The sequence below is a fragment of the Acanthopagrus latus genome, chromosome 15 (genome assembly GCF_904848185.1).
Source record: "Acanthopagrus latus isolate v.2019 chromosome 15, fAcaLat1.1, whole genome shotgun sequence".
Taxonomy (NCBI): Eukaryota; Metazoa; Chordata; class Actinopteri; order Spariformes; family Sparidae; genus Acanthopagrus; species Acanthopagrus latus.
In genome coordinates this window covers 17870411-17894194 of record NC_051053.1, presented here as the reverse complement: position 1 = coordinate 17894194, position 23784 = coordinate 17870411, and the positions used below count along the sequence as shown (strand labels likewise).

Sequence of the window (23784 nt, the reverse complement as noted above, 5' to 3'; positions counted from 1 at the left end):
TGCCATTTTCCAGTGTATTGAGCATCACAAACCAAGCGAGCCTCGTAGTATTTGGATGAAGGTAGACATATCACGATACCTACAGAAACGAAACCTTCATCTACATCTCAAAAAGCCGCAACGTTCTGTATCAGCGTGACTGCAGTTCAACGCTCATCAGCGTTACAGACGGCATGTGTGGTCAAAGATCAGAGCTGCCAACAGCACATGTAACTTGAGTGTGATCATGTAAAGGGGAAGTGCCGGGAAAAGAAAAAGAGAAATAAGGTAAAAGTGGAACATGTTTGCATTCCATTTACTTTCATACAGTCACTAATGCTCTTATCTAGACTGAGCAGAAGAAAGCAGGGAGCTGATCAGCGCCATGCTCAAAGACATGTCAACAAAATGGACTGTGTTGGCTCCCTCCATAAAGAAAAATAAAATAATTTATTGCGTCATGAAATGTGTCAGCTTTCCTGTTAAGTGTTAAGAATGACTGGCAGAACTGGTATGATGTGACAAACCTTCATGAGGACGGGGCAGAGGTGGATGTTTTGGCTTATTAGTACTTTCATTTTGATGCTGGAGAAGTTTACATCCCATCTCGTGCAGAATACCAACAGAGCATGAATGGGACAGAAATCCTGACCATAAGAAAATGCTACAGAGCTGTAGAGAGTGTTGATTTTGCTGTGCTGTCATCATCAGAAACTAGTGTTGCTCATAGGATGACAGTTCACAGATCAGTGTTACTGCTTTAAAACGTGATAAGAGACAAATTGAGGAAATGCATTTTTAAAGCGCACCACCTTGTGCGGTGTAAGCGAGGGAGAGGTGGGTTCGGTTAAGGGAAGAGTGATGTACCCATGGTTGCTCAATGCTGTTCCAATTATTTGAAACCTCCTCGAAGAGCATGACCCTTTTGCCAGATATTAACGTGTAAACGTTCGCTAGAAACGCTCAGTTGCTTGACACAGACGTCTCTGAACTGTGTCAAACCACATAAACGTATCAGTCATAGTTGCATATGATGTGTTCTGAGACTCTGTGACACTAAAAGCGGTGATTCACACGAGTTTCGTCCAGTCAGGCGGTCACACAGCTGTTGTGGTTGTGTTTCATAAGTCTGGGCATATTTGCAGGGATGATGGAGATTCCCCTACCTTATTTTCACAGCAGCACGCGAGTGACCATGATTAGAAAATGGTCAAATCTGACAGAAAAACTGAAAGAGAGGTTGAGAGGATCCTGGTTCCAATATTGCTGGGGCAGGAGTTTGCATGTTCTCCCCTTGCTAACGTGGGTTTCCTCCACGCATGTCCCCGGGCACGTCGCTGCCCCTTATCCCTCCTTCTTCGCTTCTTCTCATCCTTCCTCCCTCTTCAACTCTTCTTCTGGTCCTCCCTCTCCTTCTTCTTGTGGACTTGTATTCTGCAACAGTTCTACAGGTCATATATGATCTCTGGATGTCACTCAGTGCACTCAGAGAAGTTATTGTCAGGTTACAAGCGACCAGGGACTGGGCCATAGATACCTGGATCTCACTTTACCAGCAAACAACTTCTTCAGTCTACTTGTGCATGTGCAGACTCTGTTGCAATAATAATAACTAAGACATTCAGAAATGTTAGAGGGCCAAAGAGACACAGAATAAGCAACAAAGACGTCAGTAAAGTCATGTTCTCCATGGTTTTCTTCATTGTGCTGCAACTGGCAATGTGAGTGCCAGTAGGGGACTGGGGAGGAGGGAGAGTCGTGCTTCGGCACAGTTTCTGAAGAACTGGGCCAAGTGTGAGAGCGCATTTACTGAGACTTGGATGTAATTTTTAATTTATGGCTCCCTCTGCTCATGGCAATAACGTCGTCAGCTTTTTCTTACCGGGGCCTTCGGCACCTGAGTCATGGTCTAATTGGGCTGCGAGGCCTGGCAGCCTCTTTCTTATCAGGGCCATCGGACCGCAGCCGTGGCTTAATTAGGGCAGCCGAGGGTAGACCGGGGAAAAGGGCCCAATGGAGAAAACGAATGTAAAACCAAATACATTGTAAGACAGAAGATAGATGATGGCAGAGTGGTGTAGCACATACGATCAGCATTCCCTCTCCCCTTTCACCCAGATATCATCAGGATGTATGGCCTTCTTCACTTGATTTTAGATTAGTGATGTGCTCGTTTGTTGAGAATGTCTTGACTTTTTTCAAACGGAAAAACAAATCATTCCTGTGAATGAAAGCCAAAACACAGGATAATGTTTGGTGACAGTTTTGTAACAATATATGCAACAATTAATCAAATAAATTATGTTTTTCTTTTTGCAAAAGCAATTATAGTATGTTTGAGTTGAGGAAATAATGGTGGTTTTATCTAATAAACTACAGTAATGAATGGTTAGGCTACTAAAACACTTGATCACAGCGGGGGAGATTGTAATCTCAGTTAAATATTGAGAAGGTCAACAGTGACACAGAGCCTGATGTGTTTTCTTTATTAACATTTAACTGTTTTAAACTGTCAAACATTAACTTACTGAGGTCCCGATATTCCCAGCAACATGCAAGATTAGCATACAAACCCCAGCATCAGTCTTTAGATGTCCACCAGCCACCTTCCTTCCTATACAACATAACACTTCAGAACAAGGAAAGAAATTTGACTGGCAAAAGACATGAGTACTGTATAAACATCATGTCCAGGAGACCAGGGTGGGATGCTTTCAGCGGGCACGAATTCTGTACGGTAGACTGATGTTTGCACCCCATCATATACCTGCAATTACGTTTGTTTTTTTTTCTCCAACCATAGCCACAACCCCTCAGCATTGCTGTGTGAACGTCTACACATACCCATAAAAAGTGACAATGACAACCTATTTCATTGTATTGATAATTCCACACCTGTCACATCATGTTCACATTGCACAGATACGACCTGACTTTCAAATCAGGAGGTGGAGGGAACGCTAGTTGAGAGCTGACCGCGGTTTGGGACCACGTATTCCACGTATCAGTGTCATACCGCAAAATATCTGTAAGGAACCCTGGAGCTGTGTTTGAGGCCACAGAAACTGATATTTCTGACGAGAAGTCTTGACATCTCCGGCCGTGTTTGTTGTGACCAAAGCAAGTATTTTAAGCAAACAAGTGATCTTTTCCTAACCTGAAGCAGTGTTTTTTTGTGCCTGAACCTAAACAGATCATGAGTACAACGTTATCACAACAGCAAACTGAAACGTAAACGAAGTTTAAAGGTATCTGTGGTTTGCAGAATCTTACATTGCCAGACATTTAATCAATCAATCTGCAAAGGTCACTTTACATTGTCCAGTATGACTATCATTCATGGGTCCTGGGCTATTAAAATCTGTCTGGTTGCTTCTGTTTATGCCATCACTGGACTACTTTTAGCAATGTTGCTGCATTCTCAGAGCTTAGCTAGTAAGATGTTGAGGAAAATGTTATGATGGCTTAAACTACTTCTACAACTTGAATTATTCATTAAAAGTCAGCTCATGTATAATCCACAGGTCTTTTCAGGCTTACTGGTGTGTTGTGAAAGTCCTTAGTTGAGTAGATTCCCTTTCTTTTTAAATGTTGACACTAGTGGTTAAGTGAAACATGCTGTGCCGGACACAAAGAGGAAGAGTCGAGGCGTAGGAGTGAGGCTGGCATTGCACATGGCCACTTTGCATGAAAGGAAAACAGTTTTTTGACCACAGGGGTTTGTAATTCCACAACTGAATTTTAATGTTTCCATTTCTCTTTTGAACGACGCTGCTCCCTCCACATGATGGCTGGTCACCTGCCAGTGAGGCTGTTAGCGTCCAGTGATACACGCGATTTCAGAGTGAGGTGAGGTTTATTCAGCATGTTAGAAATTGTGGTGCATTTACAACTCCTGGAGAATTCATTACTCTGGTCATGTTTGGCTGGACTGTTTTACTGATTCAATGGAAAGTGAGTCGAATCTGCCCTGACATGTGTGAAACCACGTGCGTACACACACACACACACACACACACAATGTGCTATTTTGAAGGTAGTCGAGTTGATAAGATATGCATCTATGGTGCGGGACATACAGTGTGGCAAGTGCAAATGTCAAATCTATTTTTGTTCCTTCTCGTTGTTTAACATTAAGTTATGGTTACAGAAGCATATTTTCTTGTAAAACAAATTATAACTATATATCTCCTGTTGAAACCTGAATGCAAATAATGGTGGTCAACATTTACATTTCCAACATTAACATCAAATTTAATTTAATTTCCTTATAATTCCTTCAATAATGTCCAGCTTACTATGAGGTGGCCGACCAATGAGCCTCAAAGATCATCTGTCAACACCAGGTACAAACTAGTGCAGTGCTGATGTTACAAATAACTGGTTTTATCCTTTAAAAAAAGTATGAAAAGGAAGTTTTTTATGTTACGTACAATATCAATTATCAAAGTCAAATTAAATGGGTGGAGGTCGAAAGAAACAAAATAAGGTAATTCACTGATGTAGAAAGTCTTTCACAAGCCCTGTAAAGCTACACATGAAGAGTTAAAAAGAGCCATGGTTAAAATGGAGAAGCTTGTCGCTGAAGAGAAGGGGAGGCGTACACACACAAACACACACATGCACGCACGCACGCACGCACGCAGAGTTGTGAGGCTGCTGTTGAGTCTGGGAACAAGCTGTCTTCTTGTTCAGACACACCGGACATCAGGCGGACATGTTGAAATGTGAAACTGCACAGTCATACTCACACTGACGTACTCGTGCATGATATCATCGGGAAGTGTTGCAATTCTTGTATCCTTCAATATGTGATACTGCTCGCTGTGCATTTATTAGTTTACTCAGTGGTTACTATTTGAAATAAAAAAGATCCAAAGCAAGCCCCAACGTGAAGAACTATTGTGAATTCAAACATAACGCACTTATCGGGAAATTTGTTTGGTCTGTGTTCACAAAAGAGAAATTTATGGCTATATTTCTTACTTTACAGCCATGTTTAAAAGCCAGAGAATGTAACTTCTTCGACAAACATAGTTGGTTGTTGAGTCTCTTTCCCAGATCATCAAATACTCAGACACCAAGCCAAACCGACCTGTGAATGAGACTCGACGATCAACTGCGTTTCTCCATCAAGTTGCAGTTTGTTGCTTTAACAGATTATTTCTGGGGCACGATAAGATGAGCTGTGGAAATGTGATGTTTTTGAAATGAGAACAAGACAGTTCAGTCTCAGTTTCCCCCTCAAAGGATGACCACTGACACCGTGTACTTTCAGTTTCACAGTCAGCCTTAGTCTGTATTTGGAGAATCCACCAAGGTCAAGTCAGTAGATGTGCATATGCACACAAGAAAAAAAGAATTTAGGATCCCATGGGGAAGTTAGAGTGGAAATATGGGCAGACAACTACATAAAAATACAAGAAAGAGCTGTAAAATAGGAGACGATTAAAGCAATGAAAGCAGTAACAAGGGACAGAAGAAGAAGAAAAAAGATGCTGCTGACTATTTAAAGTTGCTATTCTTGTTGCAACAGTAATTTGTGGTGCTCCTGTGTTGAATTGGATGGTATCTTAGTGTATCTATGTTCTTCTCATGAATTGGATTACACCATGTTGCACAGGTATAAATGTCATGCCAGCTGGTGTCTGTCATGAAGAGAAGTGACAAAAAGAGAAACTGTTTTCCAGCAAGCTTACATCAGGAGTAGCCAACTCGGTGCCCACAGGCACGTGGTAGCCCACAGTGAGCCTATGAGTCACCGATAGGGCAACTTAAACCTAGACCGTCTCCTGACACAGATAGCCGTTTAAATAATAAATAACAGCAGAGACATTATTGTGAGAGGTGAAAGAAGGACTTGTTTGGGTGCAGCACGGTGTGGTGAGCTGTAGAGAAGTTGGCGCCAAGAAACCATGCACATACTCAATAGAAGTTTGCCTGTGGACATTATTTATTTTATTATTTATTTAATTTTAAACCATATTTTGGGACAAAACTTTTAAGCAGTTTTCATCAGATCTGACTGGCAGTTCAATACTGGCAGTTTGTATGTTTCTGTGATCATCATTAGGGAAGCTCCAGTTCTCTTCTCATTCATTTGGAGCGGCCTGGTCTTGTCATCCCCAAATAACCATCTGGGGGTCTTGCAAAGATGGCTGCCGAGTGTGGAAACTTGCCTGTAAGGACTTTGATTGAAGGTGAACTGAGCAAACAAGTAGCCCTTCATGTGACTCTCCCTCCTTGACAGAGCGCTCAGTCTCAGAAAGGTTCAATGTTCTTGTTTTTTTGCGTTTGTGCAGTTTGTCAGCATCGCTCTCTTGCTCTTTGATTTAGCAGCTATTAGCTAGCTAGGCAATTTTGCACATAAAAAGTCTGGAATGGGAGAGTTTCAGATTGTAACCTTTACTTCAACTGCATTTTGATGTCAATCTTAAGGTTACAATCCTTGGCATAAGGTGTGAAACAGCCATTAAATTAAATTGGTTTGTTTCATCACTAAACTTTATTCATATAGCACATTTAAAACAATCAGTAATTACATACATAGAATTTTACAGGTAGCCGAGCGAGTGAGAAAAAAGAAAAAACGTTGCAAGGGAAAAAAATTGATTAAAGTGAACAGAGATTAGTTTATAGATTGAATGTGTTTAAAATATCGCTCATCAAAAGAATACTTAAAAGATCCACACTTAAAAAATAATAAATAATAAATATAAATGTCCCTATATATGGTCATGCGTGATCACTGCAGATTTAAAAATGATTCTCACACAGTCAATTATCTAATTTGCTGTTCAAGATGACTCAAAGTACATCCACAAAATGAGTTTACAATCTCTTCACCATCACCAGCTTGTGTATATAATGAACCTATGTAGCCTTTCCCTCCCTCTGAGCACAGAGCTCAGCAGAGATTTGTGCTCTGTACTGTGTTTAAATACCTGAACAAGAATAGCCCAGCCTATCATATGAGCCTGCTGTGACAGGTATGCTGACTCATGAGCCAATCAGCTGTCGAATTAATGTTAGAAGGATGAGTCACAGTGGCTAAATAGAGGCAGGAATCTGACTGGTGGGAAGAGTACTGAGTCAGCAGGCAACAGTTCCTCATTGGTGGAAAGGCTGACCAATGAAAAGTGAGACTGTCAGGCTCACAGTAAGAACCAGTTTAGGAGGGAAAAAATGAATGAGAGGGTTCAACTTTTGTGACTTTAGCTGATATTGACTCATGTTCATCAGTGGATTGATAGTTTATAAAGTTTATAAAGCATGAAAAGTTAGTTCGTTTTTTTTACAATGTCAAAAATATCCCAAACAATAAGGTTTGCCTCTTCTAAAATATGTTTATGATAAACTCTATGCACATTCTTGTAGTTTGGTGTTGTTTGTGGTCCTAAGACCAGAAAACCAGTTAGCATATTTGCACATCAGGTTCCCTCGTCTCAAAGTCTATGAGGTTCTTGAACTGATGTTTGGCTGTATGCCTGAAATAAGGTCTATGGTTACCACAGGCTTAAGATAGTTATACGTTTTGCTCTGTGTCATAAAATACATCATTAAATGTGCCGCAATTTAATTATGAAGCACTTATGTGCCTTATAAATGGTTGCTAACAAGTGGCTAAATGAGACTACAGAAGTTGTCAGGGATATTAAACCATCATCACACCAAACACGGAGACTCATCCACTCATTGGTCCGTCTTTAGAGGCTAACTTCATTTAAAAACTATTCAGATTTTAACTTTACAACTTGTAGATTTATCAATTTATAGAAAACATGTATAGTCAATGTGCAGTAAGACGCATAGGTGGTGATATTTATCACGCGACCGCAGTGTAGTCCATTGATAGCCAAACATTAGCTTTATACTTCTAGGGATTTCATTTACATGTGGTGAAGTGGTGTTCATCTGTGAAGATGAGCTTGCTGAGCGAAGTATCATAAGCTTGTGTTTTTCCACAGAGCTTATTTTCATGACATTCCAAAATACAAAATTTAAAAACAAAAAAAAACAAACCCAAATGCTTTTTGATGAGGGAACCAGGGTGATGCTAACTTCTGGGTTAGCCTACAAAAATATGTGATCGAGTTTCTTTGTTACTACCAGCCCAACCTCATTCTCCCCCTCTAACAAACATGTGATGCGAAATGCGATACTAATGTACAGTATGTGCCGAATACACATTTGCAACTCATAAAAGCCACACCCAACCTCATCCTTCAACATCTCCTCTCCTCAACTTCACCTCATTACACCAGGATTTACACACCCTTCTGTTCACTGAGCAGGCCGGAGATCCTGAGTGGTGACTCCAGGTCCAGGGTGGTGACTCTTAACACTGTCGGCACCTGGTGAACAAAAGCTTGCGCTTTCCTCATGCCGCCCACTTTCCCCTGCACCAGATGGGATTATTTTTGTTTCAGCAGAGGTTTTCAGTTTTATGCCGAAGTTTCCATTGAACAATTTGTGGTTTTGAATAAACACTAAGCTCTCGTCCAAAGAGGCAGCTAATGAGAGCCATATTCAGGCTTTCTCCCTCTGGTTTGGGTTCTGGTGATAATCATGAAAGTAGGGGTTCTCAATATAATTGGAATAAAAGGAAGAATATTATGTTTTGGTGTATACTGCAAATTTGACTTTTGTTAGCCCTCAAAAATAGTCATTGTGCTTAATTCAACTCCATCCATTTACCCTTGATTAAGTTAAAATGACTGAATGCTAATGTGAATGCTAACCAGCTAGCCCCAGTCCCTCCTGTTCATAACGCCATTTTGTACCGCTAGAGACGATGGTCCAATAGCTGGTGTAGGTTCATTTGGGTGATTTAAAATCACCAAGTTCGCCACAGTAAACTTACAAAATGTCAAGAAAGTAAATATTTTAACACCTTGTTTTCTTTATTAAAACATAAAAAAGCAATTGTAAACCTTCTCAGTTCAAGTTTTTCTAACTAAAATTAGCTTCATTTCCTTGTTAACTCTTCTTAAAAGTGATAGAACAAAACAAAAACTGATGTTCCGTTTTTTTCCTCACCCCTCCCCCTTAGACATCACCACTGGAGATAAGAAGATGAAATTTATCAGCCTTGGTCAGCAGGCATGTGAAATGTCCTAAACGGATGGGAGTGTCCAAATGATTTTTTTCAGCTGGATGTATAATAGGAGACCCCGCAACAGCTGTGTGACTGTGCCAGTGCCAGTGAGCAAGGGTTGGTTTGGGAAAAAGGCCTCAGGGTTTCCCAGATAAACTCCTACCAAACTAACAGCTGCTGCCAAAGATTTTGGGAGCATGCTGCTGATGTTAATGTAGTTTAAATGGGCAGGAGAATCCATCTGTGGAAGCACAAGAAAACTGCTGTAGTAATTCAGTGATTATGTTCTCTCCCCATACAACAAGGAAGCGATAACATCAGTGTGTTCGCTCCAGTTTCAGTGGAAAATCCCAGAGTTACTGGCAGTACTTAAATTCAACAGGTTTCATACAAATAGATGAAACCTGATAAACTTCACAGGCTGACAATATTTAAAACAAAGTGCAGGCGTATGTTTAATATTGTGCCCAGCTCAATACGACGTGAAGTTCATGCATTTGTGGCTGTAAAATCTTCATAAAAATGTATTTTCTACCAGCAGTTGGAGAAAAGGTGTAATTTTATTAGAAATGGGCAGAATTTAAATGTAGCTCCATCACTATAGGGGATAAGATAGCTGCTATCTGCTGCTCACTATACTGGACTTGCTACTCTTCATCTGTAGCAACTAGCTGCTGGAGAGTAGTAGCTTGGTTAACCATGGAGCCGAGTGCCCTATTAGCTGACGGAAGTCTTGGCACGTTTGGTTTCTGCGGGGTGTGTCTGTTGTCAACAGCAGGACTGGGACTGAACACAGAGTCCAAGACTGGTGGATAAAAGTTTGAAGTCAGTGGATAAAGTATGGAGGTGATTTACAGCTGTTCTGACCGGGACCATGTCTCCATGGAGAAAAAAGTCATGGCAGTGAAGTCCTGAAGCTTCAGAGGACAGAGAGAGTTGTGCAGGCAAAAATGGTGTGAGCCAGAATATTTTAAACATCTTACTGTGTGAATCGAGCATTTATTTTGACCGAACCTAAATGTGTAAAGACAAACCAAAACCATGTCTTTGTTCACTAAACAACTTCAATTTAGAGGGTGTATGGTTGTACTTTTCTCTTTAGTAAGTGTAAAATTATTTCCTTTTCTTGACGTTTTGTGAGTTTGTTTATGTATCATAATAAAAAGTGAACTTGATGCTTTTATATCTCCCAGATGAAACTACAGGGGCTTTCACATTATCGTCTCTTGCGGTACAATGCGGGACTACAGGACAGGATAGACAGGATGGGTGTGGGCTAGCTGGTTAGCATGCTCACTTCAGTACACAGTGCCATCTTAACACCAACAGTGATTACGGTGATAATGACTGGCCATATCTCACCAATTGTTCCTTTACACTCTGGAAATCCTTGCTCAGATTCCCACATTGACTCCGCAAAATTCTCCAAAGCAGGAGACTTATGAACGTTCAGTATCTTAAAGGAATAGTTCAACATTTTTGGGATTAAACTTTTCCTTTATTTTTTCACCCAAATGGGTATTTCCTGGATTGTTTCTTGGTCATGACTAGTGGTAGGTGGAGAGCCAGGCTTGTTTTACCGTTTCCATGTTGTCTTTAGGCTAAAATATGCCAAGATGTGGCTCAGTGTGAGCACATGGACATGTTAGTGCTAGCTTATCAGTCTTCTCATCTAACTCTCCAACCAGAAAGTAAGTAAGTAAGTAATTCCCAAAATGTCACACTTATGCTTATTAAGAGTTAAAGTTTTTCCAATCAACATTTCTGTTTAATTTGGAATGAAACGCAGAGGAAATTGGTAATTGCAGTCACATTAGCAGCATTACCACCATCCACCGTGTCTGAGCAAGCAACAGGAAGAACAGGGCTTACAGATAATCAAACTTCGCTGGGAAAAATTTCCAAGAAAAGTTACAGGCACATTCACACATGCACACGTCGCACATGATTATGAGTGTGAGAAGAGATTTCTGGGAAGTGCAGTGCAGATAGAGTGAGGAGGTAAAGATGAATGTTTATGCAGGTTACAGAGCAGGCTGGTTTATTCCAGATATTTGAAAGACATGGAAGCTGCCAGGTACTTTCAGATGGAGAAGGTATTTACCTTGTTGAACTTATTTTGTCCGACTCAAGTGACGTACTTAGAGGTCTCATCGACAAACTTGCAGCTCACCCCTGCTGAGTGAGATGTTCATATCCATCGTGTTTGCCAAATTCTGCTGCATTCTCCATCCCGTGCAAGTAATAAACTGACGGTGATGAATCAGAAACGCGCGCGCTGCATTCAGAGGAAAATGGACTCATTATCTTTCTGTCAAATTTTCCTTTGATATAAAGAGTCAGTCTGGTAATTACTGTCAGACTGTGCGCGACTGACATGCACAGTTTCCTGCTACTTTGATTCCTCAATCTGGCGTCTGTTCCTTCTGACTCAGAAATGACACATGCTCTTATCAGTTCAATGATGTTTGAGCCTGAATATTCAAAGGCTCTCATTTTTATTAAATATTTAAAGGCGAGTCTTTGAAGCCACATCACAGAGCATGTACATTTACGAGTGCTAAAGTCCTCTGCTTCACATAAAGGGGTCGAAACCTACTGAAAGTGAAACTAAAATTCCTGTAAAAGCCATACTCATAGGAAAAATGAGTCACAGTACCACATGCTGTGAGGATGAGGCATCACAGAAACTACAGTACAAATGGAAAGGAAACGAGCCAGCAGGAATCCCACTGTCAGCTACTTCAAAATCGTAGTGAGAATACACATCTTCAACAAATCATAAAGTGCCTTTCACGTGGGATACAAGAAAGACAATTCAGGTGAGCTGCATGTTTTAGAACAGGTAGTTCCTGCTGGTTGTATGGGAATCAGATCTGCCAGGTACTTTCAGCTTTCAGATAGGAAAGGAAAATACCCTGGTGCACGAAGAGTGAAATAGCAAAGTTGGCAATGATCAGACTCAAAAGAAGGTGGCAAGAGATGCCACACAGAGTGCAATTTCAAAACAGGCTTGTTAGTTTAGTTTTAGCAACATTTGCAGGGAATTAGCAATTCTATTTTAATCTTTTATATAGACACGCTGCCTTCCCAACATCACAAGACCGATTTCAACTATCAGTGCGTATCGCGCATGTAGCGAGACTAAACGATGTTAAAGACAAAACAAGACGGAAGCAGACAGAGAGGGAGACTGGAATGGAGAGAAGGCGTGGTAGTGACAAAGGCTCAGGTTCAGTTGGCTTTGCACAGAAATGGCTGGTAGAAATGACCTTCAGAGAATAAGTTCAAGAGCCTGTACTTTTACTCTAGTGAAAAACGTAGGTGCTTTCCATCCTTGCATATCAATTAGTCCATGAAGAAACTGAATTAAGATTCCCCATCTAATAATCCATTCAGTGAGAACTACTCACATGAAGTCATAGTAATCTCATCATTTGTTAACTTCATGATACATCCGCCATTAATTAGCTAACCATTATTTAAGTACATGATGACTTGTACCCTTCTAAATTGTTACCAATAACTTAAACAATATATTTGGTGAATAAGGCAGGGTTTGATTATGAACCAGTCATATATACAAATCCCAGGTCTGTAACAGTTTGTTGTGCTAACTGCACATAAAACTCATTACGTCATAAGAATGTTATGTGCTGAAAACTTTGTACACTGAAGTAAACACGTATGTAACGCTGTGATCCAACCCTCTAACTGAAGTTACATAATGCAGAGACAAGTGATATGGGGGCAGAGTGGCTGAGACAGAGACACCATTTACTCTATTACAAGACACTGTAGCATCTAAATGATTTTGAAGCTGATATTTTCAAAAGGGAAACAAAAAAAATTGTTACACTTAAAACATAAAAGAAGCAGTTGCACAACATTAAAAAAAAAAATACTCCACTACAAGCAAAACTCAAAATGCTCAAAAGATTTCCTTTCATTTTTTGTCTCTACAAGTAACTTTGATGTTGTGTTGTGCGCTTTGTCACGTACGGTTTTAATTGCTCTGTGCCAGATCTTTCTCGAAGACCTTCTGAAACTAGAGAGGAGGAACTTTATCAAGAACCCAGCTACAGCACCTTGCACAGCCCCCAGAGACCACACATTAACCCATGAGCCAAAGAGCTCTCTGACTGGTGCAGAGGTACAGCGGGGGCGGGACTTGCAGTGTGGTGTGATTACCAGTAAATGGGGAGGGATCCATAAGGAAAGTACCTGAAGATTTTGAGATGAGCGAGGAGTCAGGAACAGGTCAAGTGCATTCAGCTCTGTTTCTGTGTGTGTGTGTGTGCGCGTGTGTGCGATCATGTGACTGCAGCCTGAATCTGCACTGACTGCTAAACAGTGACTAAAACTGAAAATCACATGTTTTCTACACATGAAACTTAAATCTTAATGAAGCCACGATGTGTCTTAGACTTCCTCATATAGTTAAAAAAAAAATAATCTCCTGACCTGCTGCTATTCAGGAGCTTTGTTGCATGACACACAATGACCTGTGTGTTTAATGAGTCGGAAAAGCCCTCCCGCTGCCGTCCCACGCTGACACAAACTCATTCAGAGACACACTGGTGACTGCTTTAAGCGGAGAAGGAAGTTGGAGAGACAAAAGTGGAAAGACAGAACGGTTTCCCTCAAATAATAAATTCTTTATTTATTAGAGAGAGAACGATCAGATTTACAAACGGAGAGACAAACACAAACAAAGAGACTCTTCTCACATTAGTGCAACCGTACATTGTTTGCCTCAGTTTGGCCTCCATGACACATATTTTCCATGACCCTCCAGAAGGCTTTTAGATGTGGTGGACCTGACTGTAAGACGGCTCTGCATCTACATCAAAACAACAATCATGGCTGCTATAACATCCAGCGAATAGTATTATTTTTTGTATTTATTTTTTTTTTTAAATATATTTGTGCCTTATTTTGCTATAAATCACAGCCAAGGACATGAACAAATGTCTTAATGTAAGCTTGGGAAAAAAATATGTACACATTTTTGTAAAAAAAAAAAATGACACAATTTAAAAACACCCATTTTTCTATCGATTTCCAGGCCTTTTAATGAAATTGGAAAACCATAAGACTCGACAATTCAGTTCTTGTCCGTCTGCATCAAACACCTCATCACAGGTTATTTGACCTTCTGCAAAACCCTTTCTAACATTCAATCACAACATTGTTTAGTTCAGTGATACGATTACACACAAAGCGAGGTGTAGAACAGTGTTTCCAAACTCAGTGCACCACGCTCTGTTCACAAAATGTTTTCAGCCGTCTGGCCTCCATCAGGGCGACCATCACCACTCTGAGGCTTCGTTTTCAAGTTTCAATGTGAAACACTACCGTCATGAATTAAATTGCGATGGATGAATGCAAAGTAGGCAAACAAATAAAAGCGTTTAAATGATAATCAAAACACGTGTTGAGAGTCAGTTTACAGCACATTCAAACAAACATGTTGTTTTAATGGAGAAGTCAATAATCCGCCTTTTTCCGTCGTGCCATGAGCTACCACGGTCTGATCTCGTCCTACACACCAAGTAGTTTTTCCACACAACAGAAGGCCACAGCACGAGGTGCTGGTTACCTTGCTGGGGAGTTACATGGAGATCTACTAGAAACACGCTGCACACCTCGCTGTGGCTGCTCCACATGTTCTCCTACAGTGCTTACAATAAGGGCCGCTCCATGTATTACATACCTGTAGCATGGAAACATTTACCCACACAGGAACGGCAGACTGCCATGAAAATGTATAGAGGAGGTAATTAAATAACACAAATAAAATACAAAAGTATAAAATGGTGACGCATTCACATTTGTGTGACATGTGTGCCACATTGGTATTTCTACAGTATGTTTCATATAATGGCCACATTACATGTTCATGGCCTGACTGTCATATCAGACTGAAGGATGTCAAGCCCAGTTCAACATTGGTAAGACTGACACCTCGGATATTTTTATGGAGACCTTGGGACATCTCCAGCTGTGCTTGTGGTGACAAAAAAAAAAAAAAATACAGATATTTTTCAAGAGAAGTCGGGACATTGCCAGCTGTCTAATGTTAGAAAATAGTATGTGAAGTACTTTTAATTGGTGTCCAACTGCACACTTTTATAGAAAGAGGGCATCTCAGCTGTATTTTGTGCAGGTGTACTATGACCTTGTTTCCATTGTATCTGGTTTCATCAGCCGTGTCCAGTTTGTATATGGTGGATATCCAAACTGTTCCCTGAAAAATTTGCCTTTGCAGCATCAGACATGAACATTTATTGATGAGTCAGTGTCAAAAGTTTCTAAATGACTTCATATTAACAGAGCCGCCTCTTCCCCTTGAACACTTGCATAGTTTAATGATCATGAATCTCTTCATCTTTGGGGCTGGAGCTCATCGCCAGCGTGCTTCACCCTGGGACAGGTGGTCAGTCTCACAGAGCAGTGATTCATCCGATGACGATCATCCAGCTGATGAGTACGATGGGCAAAAAGAAAAGTAGATTCTCTGGTAGAACCTCAGCTTCTGCACAATAGATGATGTTCGAGACCTTGACAAACCCTGGCCTGCCTGCTTTTTTGTTGTTACAGATGTTTCACAGTATTTACTGTGTATTGGCAACTGTCCTCTCAAAAAGATTTACTTAAATTTACACGAGTAGCCCGGTTACCTCAGACTGTGGTCAGACATGAGTCATGAGCTGAATTCTGATATATGAACTTATAACAACTCACAAAGTGATAAACACCACTTCCTCATTTGGACTTGGTCTTGGTTTCCATTTCTGGGAAATCAAGGTATCTACGAGGACAAAGTCAGTGTTGGCAACATGTTTTTCTCACTTCAGTGGAACTTTTCCTGTTTAGTTCCCTTTTCTCTGTGAACGCTCAGTTTGTAAAGAAAGTTCCAGTACATTGTGAGGCAATCTTGCCTAATTTAAAACACAGGTGGAAAAGAAAAAAAAAAATCCTCTAAATTAAAAGGTGCACTATGTGGTTTTGGGGAAGACATTTTAATCAGAAGAGAAAACAAACAGGCTAAATAAATAAACTGTCTTTGTTGTCATGACTGAATAAACAAACTGACCTTAAAGGACAACACAGTTTCATACTGTAATACTTTGGTTATATGTGGCGGACCCTGCCACTTTTCGAGCTTCAAACAGTGTTCTGGGGACCTTATTTTACTCTGAGAACAGCTTGTTTACTATTATATGGAAAGGTTTGTATTGTTACCCCATTAATGTTCTAAATATTATCTGAGCTTGAATTTCTTCACCAAAACTACATAATTCCCCTTTAAACAACAAAATGTATTATCAATCATCATTCAGATTAACACATTTTCTGATCTGACACCCCATTACATTGACTGTCAAACAAATCACTGTTGTCAAAATAAACCTTTTTTTCCTGATGTAACACAGCCGTGGTTAATGTTTCCTTTCACTCCAACATGTGTTTGGCTTGTCATTAATTCACTCTGATGTTTGAGCTTCACGGTGCAGAAGGTCGACACCTAAAAGGATGTTTTCACGCTCATTTGCTTCAACGCCTGGTTTAGTGACAGTCAGTCAGTCTGTGTTTGTATAGAGCCAGCTCACTGCAAAAGTCAACTCGTGACACTTTGCAACCTGAGCAGGTCCAAACTGAACTCCCTGATAAATTATTCACTGAGCACAACTTCTTTGGAAACCAGTGATGGTCCAGGATGCAACTTACACAAGCTGATGTGGATACTAAAGCTTTTTTGGATTTATGAGAAGGAGTGAACTTAATTCTGCTGGAGACTGATCGTGCTTTTTAATTTTTTTCCTTCCCAGCAGCATTTTACATATGTTCTTGTTCATGTGAAAGATCTTGAAAGTTAAGAGGGTCAAATTCATTTTTTATAGGAGAGAATTTTTTGTTATGTCTGAACACATGGCTCAAGAAGATCCTTACAAAGTTGCGGGGACCTTCGGTGGTGTGGTTACAATAACAACAATTTGGTTACGGTTGAGGAACAATGCTGAATGACTGACTGCACTGTTGGCGCAAAAACAGGAAACAAACATAAGTGTCACTTACTCAGGGGACACCAGGGACGTGTCCTCACTTCTTATTTAAAGTGACCAATTTTTGTCAGCATCATTTTTTTTTAAAGGCCTCGTTACACTTTAAACTCTAACAATGTGATCTTACTTTCAAAAAGAAACTGAGTAAACCAATTACCTCGAAATTACCAAGTAAAGCAGATTATTAAATCTCAGTTGTAGGAGCTTTAACAGCTTAAAATGATTAACCTACCTTAAGTAAAGGCAACATTTTCCAATTTGCAGTGTAGTCACAAATGTGCGAGAACGTTCTGCTACAGCGTTCGCTCTGAAAGCTCAACTCTTTTTCCCCCGCTGTAATCATCTCCTCTGACCTCACAGGATCAGTCACAAACAGCCGTCTCTTGTGTCACAATATGACACGATATGACCCATCCGACCACCCCGACCTCCTTCCTCTGCGGACTCTGTGGCTCTCTGACATAAATTCCTCCTTCGCTCTCAGCAGACGAGAGTTATTATTAATGAGTGAGCGAAACCTGCTGGACTACGGCGCCTCAAAATCTTTCTGGATCATTTGTGACTCCTTTTCCGAGACGGGCGACACGCAGGATACTCCTTATCGTCTATAAGCATCTATTTTCCAATTAGTATGTGAGTTGATTCTTTTCATAGTTTCACATTAGTGCAGAGTGGAGGCCCGTTTGATCTGAGTCAGTGCATTTCCTGTTTCACATCCTTGTGAGGTCATTCCCTGCTGAGTGACTCACTGATCCAGACGAGTACAGCGTGAAAACAAGCTCGCAAAGCTTTTATTAAAAACCAGCCGCGCCAAACCTATTCAGATATTTAGTTTCATCTGTGAATCGAGTCCTACATTTCCCCTAATGCAACACAAGGGTATTTCATCAGAACGTCCCTGCAAGCAAAACAACATAACTCTGATTTCTGTGACAATCAAACTAAAGGTCGATGTGTAAAAATCTGTGGAGGGTCCTTATCAAGTGTTTCTCCCCTGAGTGAATTTACCACTCAGTGTTTTTGTATTCTTACTTGAACACAGCACAATATAGCGCAACACAAAAGCAACCCAAAGTGATGCAAAAACACAAAAACAAGACAACAAAACGCAACGCTGTGCAACACAGACCCCTCAAAGCATGGCTGGCGTATCTAAAATAAATACAAGCAGTAAATACAAAAAAAACCTTAACAAGGATGTTGCACAAGCCTTTCAACCTCTTCACTTTAGTCAGGTGAATCTCACACCGTTCTCCCCGGAGGAAGGCCCGAAAAAATCAATTTCAGCAGCATCAAGTTGTTTGGTCGCCCCGGGTGGAGGAGCAGCTTTGATATCTTTGTTTTTGAAGATGTGAGCGCTTTTGATTCTGAAACCTGTGGCGGAGGTTTTGCAACAACACCTGACTTTTTTAAAAACTTAAGTGGGGTTTAAAAAGGTCTTTCACCGGCTTCACAGAGATTAGACGTATTTGTCTGCACGTCTGCCCTGCAGATTTTACAGTGAGTCAAAAACAAAGTCTGATGAAATATTACAGAGTGGCGTGATGAGGCTCACGGCAGGAGACAAAGGAAGTTGTGTGTTAACGTGTGTTAAATCTAAACCACAGCCTCACATGTGGTGTGAATCTATCCTACTGTCTTTAATTTTTATTCATCCAATAAAGCTGTCTTGTTACGGGGCTTTCACACTTTCCTTTATGGGACTAAACTTGTTAAAAAAAAAATAAAAAAAAGTGTAATTTCATTTCGAAATCAGTTACAGATAAACTAATAAATGCATCACAGCTGGACTTGATCTTGTCCAACTCCCGTTCATTAAAGAAACACTGAAATACATCCAAACTGAGCAACACTTCAACTGGGAAGGAGCCATTCAGCAACATGGGTCCTTCTCACAGCGCGCCATGACTCACAGGCTCATTTTAAAGCATTTCATTCAGTTATCATGGAGGTTAAATTAGAGACTGAGAGACGCCATGACACCATTGTCAGAGCTCTCCATGTAACATAGGGTCCATTTTTCCCACTTAAACATAAACACAACGTTAGCTTTGCTTTACTTATATCTCATATGAGTAAAATGTGTGTGAGGGGGACCCTGACAGAAGTCTGCCTAGACTACAGTAATCTGTCTATTAGATCTGGCCCTGATAATCACAACTGCAGACATGAGCTCAAATTCAACCAATGCAACCTTTTTTATATATTGTCACATTATGTTTTTTTATTTGTTACAAAAAAAAGACAAATGCCCTTTTAAATCTTTCTACACAGTGCCAGCAGTACAGTTCTTTTAGGGAAACACTGAAGTCAACATTCATTTATTTTTGTCAACCTACAGTCAAACCTAAAGTCTATCGCATCTGGAATCAGCGCTTAAAAGCACCAACTATGTGCTGATTTTCAACCGTAGAGCAGGTGACTTTAAGCTTGGAGCTTGGACCCCTGATTGCACATACAATATTACATAAAATCCTGTTGCATATTAATCTGGGCCTACAACAACATGGAGGGCATGGCTAATGTTTTGATGCATTCGCCTCACACTCTGTGGTGGTTTCTGTTGCTTGACTGAGTTACAAAACAACTCATAAGAATGTCCATACACTCAGGATAATCATTTAGATTACAGGCCAACATGTTTCAATAACAGTTAGCTGACTGCACAGTGATTTAGCACACGGTTCAGTTAGCTTGCTCATATGATTGCACGAGGAATCATGAGCAGACCATCACATGATGTGTATCTTCAGACACTTTCTAAATAGAAAATTGTAATAAATATAATCACACAGTAATTTTGGGGAACCACGTGCTGTAATCTGAAGAGCCCTTTGGGGTCCTGGACCCGCTGTGGAAGACCCAGGCTGTCGAGCAGGGTCCCCAAACCAGAATGAAAACTTAACTGTGGACCACAGGACAAAAAGCACCTAAAGGATCCCAGGTTGCCTGAATTGACAGTGTCCATGCTCAGAAAATTAAAAATGATGAAAAATGCACCTTGTGCATGCACCCCCCCCACCCCATCCCCACACACACACAACACACACACTCAAAAGAGTAATTCATGCTGGAAACAAGCCAGCAGGCCACACCTTGGGCCCTGCGAAAGAGCGTAAAAACCCCCAAGGCAGCTAAAACCACCAAAGTCCAGGGAAAGATTCAGAGAACCTGACCTCAGTGTCCTCAATGGTAGCTGCATCCCTGACACCACTATGATGTTCTGATCCTTACAAAGTTGTCACCTCATTCGGTAAAACATGGGCTGCATTAAACTAGGATAAAATTGGGATAGCTGCTGCCAGTCACATATCTGACCCTGAATTCTTTCTAATTGAGTAATTCAGTCCAAAGCAAACTTCATCTCTCTGCAAAACACCATCATCCTCAATCAGAATATATCTGAAAAACACGAGTCCTCTTAACTGTTCTTAAAGCTTCTTTTGTCCGAGGGGAATATCATGAGACAGAATAACACCGAATCTCGCTGTGAGTCACTGGATGACGTGTTTGCTCAGTTAACTGCCAGCGATTATATGTTGTTTTGAGACAAACCTGTCATTAACCCCAAGGGCACAGAGGCGGCAGCAGCGGCGGCGGCAGCAGCAGTCAAAACTGTGCGTTTGGACTTCCAGCGTTTTCTACACTATCGAGTGACATCACAAATCAAAAATAAATCTACTTTTGTGACTTTTCATAATGTTTGAAGGGAAGGCAAACACAAAGCAGTTTACATGCGACAGTTCTGCATTTTGCCGCATGTAAACTGACTGACTTCCTGAACTGTATGTTAGAACTTTTGCCCTCGCAGACTCGCATGACATGTGTCACACTTGCATTTCCCATTCACTGTGAAAACAAAAAAAAAAAAAAAAAAAGAAAAGAAGTACAGGATATGTAGTAAGAGAGAAAAGATAAGACAAACTTGTGACAGCATGAACCAACTCGGAGCAGGAAAGAGACGATAAAATTAGAACTTACGAAAAATAAGGTTAATATCAGAGCGCTCAGCCTGCAAAACAAAGTCACCAATCCTCTTCTCTGATGCGTGGTGTGATCCAAATTAAAGGGTACAAAACAAACATTAACAATTAGTCCAAGTCTATTAAAAACCCTTAATGCAAAAAACCTCTGATGTCGCTGTCATGTCTGTAATGTCAGCCTCGCTGCAGCTGTTTGCACACACAAATATGACGGCCAGTGACTTTAAACAATTGCAGAGTCTGTCTGTGACTTGTTTTTAATCCCGTGTTTGTAAAGTGAAGAGTTCCTACCATTCAGATTCCCCTCGTCTGGAAGACAAAGGATCCTGTGAACTGTTTCAGCATTCAAGCATGGTCCTCTTCCCGTCATAGAAACATGACAGCTGGAAGGGAGTCAGAAAGTCGAAAGAAAAAGAGCACACATTAGGATGCAAAGAAAGTTTTTCAGTTGGTCTTGAGAGGATTTCATGATCATGAGGATTTTTTTCAAGCTTCTAATCTTTATAAAAGAGGATTAATGTGAGCCAAATTAGACCTGGAAGGCTATCACATGGCATTGTTGTTGTGTTGAGAGTAGCATTTTAGCAAAATAGCATTCATGTGAATAACACTTTGAACTTGACAGTCCACTCATCGCTGGCCTTGTCAACCCAAACTAAAGCGGGATCTTGTGCAAACGTCCACGCTTCAGTCTTTTCACAGGAAAGCAGAAATGCCATGATGTGATGTGACTTACTTCACCTCAGCTGGCTGCAGGCCTCAGGCCTGTGGTGTGTAGCATTTCCTATTAGAGCAGCAGGGGTTTGTGGGATGTTGGAGCTGTAAACAGGAAGTTAAGTTGAGCACGAGAGAGCCGGTACAGGAAGTGCATCAGTCAAACACAATTAATCATTTCCAATAACTTGGTCGCCTTTTTACAGTAAGTCTACAAGTAAACAGTTTCAACAGGCACCAGTTTTAGACAATATGGAAATTACTGTTTCTGTTTTGTCTAATAGCGATGAAGAGACACAGTTTGAAAAGCTCACCGGTCAGGTTCTAATGTGCAATCTCTTCCTGAAACAAACACATTCAGATGAATCCAAATGTAATCTCTCATCTCTTAGTTATTTTTTTAAAATAAAGTCAATAATTAATTTTCAACATAACTCAAACAGGAATCATTGATGCATTTGTTGGTGACTATTTCAAAGCCACAAGTTAGTGCACACTGGTAATATTTTGAATGTATGCAGGACTGTGCCACAGCGGGCATGTTCACGTACGTTTTTAATAGTTCTTTGACACTAACTCTGGACACACTTGTTTGAATCTGTTTACAATGAGAACAATGTAGAGTTGTGATGTGGGAGAAGTGGAGGGCCACATTCATTTTTCCCACAATGACTCACTTTTACGGCTTGGACTGGCAAACACCTGAGAGGTACAAGCTCGTAAACACAAAGACATTTGTGATACAAGTTAAAACAACTACTCACGAGGTGCATTTTGGTAACAGCCAATCACTGAGCTTGAAAATTCAGTTTCCCCTGTTTCCTGTCTTTGTGTTTTAGGAGAGGAGACAAACCACTTGAAGCATTTTGAATAAAAAAAAAAAAAAGTCTGTAACGCCAGAGATGTTTGTTGTATGACACATATCCTGCCCTCTCCCCTCCAAGCATGTGCTTTAACACAGCCGAATTGGTAACAAATCAGCCAACCGTGTTGTTGCACTGATCAGAGCTCACAGTTGAGATTCAGAGCAGTTTCAACCGACTTGGAGCTGCTGCAGACAGATTTATGATAGGCGTGGAGGAGGAGGATATCGTGCTAATGCATTGGATTACCAAAATAAAAGTGAAAGAATTAGAGATGAAACTCATATTTGTTCAAGTGCTCACACCACGGCACAAAAAGTAAAAGTGTTATCTTTGTGAAAAACAAGGGGATCACGTGACTTTATAAGCTGTTTTCATCAGATTTGACCAGTGATTCTGTACGAGTAGTTTTTATGTCCAGTCAACCACAAAAGTGAAGTTCCAGCTCTCTCCCCATTCCTCTAGAAACGGGCCTGGTACTGTAATAAAAGCCGGAAATTAACTGCTCAGGGGCGTAGCCAAGATGGCTGCCTTGCCTAAGACTCACCTGAAAAGGACTTTTAGGCTAATTGGATTTGCAAGATCACCCAAATTTCCACCCTGTGAACTTGCAGACTGGGCCCCCACCGACCTTAGTCGTACGTCTGTGACGCGTTCACTGTCATCACGTCGAGTCTGTGATTGCGTGAGACTGCTGATAGTCAGCCCTAAAGACTACAGTTATAGTATCGTTAATCTATAACCTTAACTTCTACGTATTTCTGTATCACAGCATTGGTCAAATATTATTTCTGGCCAAGACGATTCAAGTAACGTTTTTAAGTTTTTAGAGATTGATTGACTTAGATTGATTTACCAACTGGCTCTGCAGATGGTGATTGGTTGGCATAAGCCCAACAGGCAGTAAGTGTTGAAATATATCTTTTAGTTGACAAACTGGAAAATCAGCCATCAACCCAGCAGATTTATGACTTTGTGTGGCTCAGGTTGCTGTGGGGTAATTTACAGTTTGGTGTGTTTGCTGGCTGGTTTATTTGGTTTGCGCTGATTATTTTTTACTGCCCTGGAGATGTTTTATT

The 23784-nt window shown here is 40.7% G+C and overlaps 1 long non-coding RNA gene across 1 annotated transcript in view; it reads right to left on the bottom strand.

The window, feature by feature from the left end:
* Window positions 1-22297, bottom strand: part of LOC119033556 — a 28467-nt gene extending 6170 nt beyond the window's left edge. Inside the window, exons 1-2 of the long non-coding RNA XR_005079291.1 lie at window positions 21865-22297; window positions 21420-21511 (exon numbers count right to left, since the gene is read on the bottom strand). This is a non-coding gene — a long non-coding RNA (uncharacterized LOC119033556). The remainder of the gene's footprint in view (window positions 1-21419; window positions 21512-21864) is intronic.
* Between the last annotated feature and the right edge of the window lie 1487 nt (window positions 22298-23784).